Source organism: Panicum virgatum, chromosome 2K, assembly GCF_016808335.1.
Source record: "Panicum virgatum strain AP13 chromosome 2K, P.virgatum_v5, whole genome shotgun sequence".
Classification (NCBI taxonomy): domain Eukaryota; kingdom Viridiplantae; phylum Streptophyta; class Magnoliopsida; order Poales; family Poaceae; genus Panicum; species Panicum virgatum.
In genome coordinates, this window is record NC_053137.1 from 29,559,137 (window position 1) to 29,560,556 (window position 1,420).

At 48.4% G+C, this 1,420-nt stretch overlaps 1 non-coding gene across 1 annotated transcript; it reads left to right on the forward strand.

The window, feature by feature from the left end:
- Nucleotides 1-1,116: 1,116 nt before the first annotated feature.
- LOC120696310 lies at nt 1,117-1,220 on the forward strand. Its single transcript, XR_005684088.1, has one exon. It is a non-coding gene; the product is annotated as a small nucleolar RNA R71 (small nucleolar RNA).
- The last annotated feature ends 200 nt before the right edge of the window (nt 1,221-1,420 follow it).

The following is a 1,420-nucleotide window of genomic DNA, read 5'->3' on the forward strand; positions in this document are numbered from 1 at the left end:
AACATGCAGTGGGGAAATCAAATGAGGTTCAAAGAAAATTTGAAAAGGCGGAACGAAGTAAACATGAGATAAATACCAATTTACCTTTAGCAAGTGCGTGTCATTTATAGTCCGACGTGCACGACTTTTCTCCGTCGTACCTACCATTGTTCGGCTCATCCTGGAGAACTGGACGAAGCCGAACTCTTGACCTTCCGCCACACCTTCTTTGCTTTCTTCTTCCTTTTAGGTGTGGAGGGTCGGTGTTCTAGCTAAGGTTTTGGTGCACCCCAGAATGCTTACCCTTCATTGTCTTGTTGTATCATGAAGCGCTACTCTTCCCTACGCCTAAACCTGAAAAACATATCCTCCTTTCTGACACAGAAGCAGATTTCTCCCCTTCCGACATCGATCCTTGCCTTAGCGGACCTTAGAAAAGGTCGCCCAAGAATGAGGTCGACTCCGAGGTCGCCCTCCATATCCATTACCACAAAATCGGCAAGGATGAAGGAATCTCATACTCATACGAAGATGTGTTCGGCTATCCCTTCGGGATATCAAATGGTCGAATCTGCAAGCTGTACGAGCATCGTTGTTGGGGAAAGAGCAGGATATTGAAGTTCTTCATATATTACCTTGGGCATTATGTTCACGCTCGCCCCCAGTTCGCATAGACATTGCTCGAAGTGTTTGACGTAGATCGAGCAACTGATCATGGGGACCCTTGTATCCTTTTGTACTGCTACCACCATGCCATCCCAAACGTCGTTCTTTGGGGGATTGGAACTACCTGCATGATTAGTGCGTGGTGGCCTCCAGGACGAGTTACCCCATCTGGTGGACACCATTGCGTAGACGGGAGCGTTTATCTATTGCTTGCTCCCTTCCTCCATCTTCTTGATGAGGAGGTCCAGTTTTGCGGCAATCATATCTGTCTCTTTGACGGTATGCATGCCCTTCGTGCAGGTTTGGAGTCATTCATCGCTCCACCCCTAGTTGGAGACCATCTTCTCAACCAATTCTTTGGCTTTGGCGATGGTTAGGTCGAGGAAGGCTCCTCCAGCAGCATCGTCAATGTTGGCTCTTGATGTCGTCGTGAGCCCATTGTAGAAGCTTTGTAGGATGAGCCACTCATCCATGCCATGGTGGGGACAGGCCAAGATGTATTCCTGTAGCCTTTCCCAAGCTTGTAGGATGGATTCCATCCCCGTCTGCTGGAAACTTGATATTCTTCTGCGCAGGGCATTTGTTTTGCCCAGTGGGAAGAATTTTGCGATGAACGCCTTGGAGCATTTGGCCCAGGTGTCGATTTCTTTTTCTTTGTAAAACCACTGTTTCGTCTTCCCCAGCAGGGAGAAAGGAAACAGACAAAGCTTGATCGCATCGGCAGCGACACCCCGTATGACTATGGTGTCGCAGAGCTCCAGAAAATTCTGCAAAT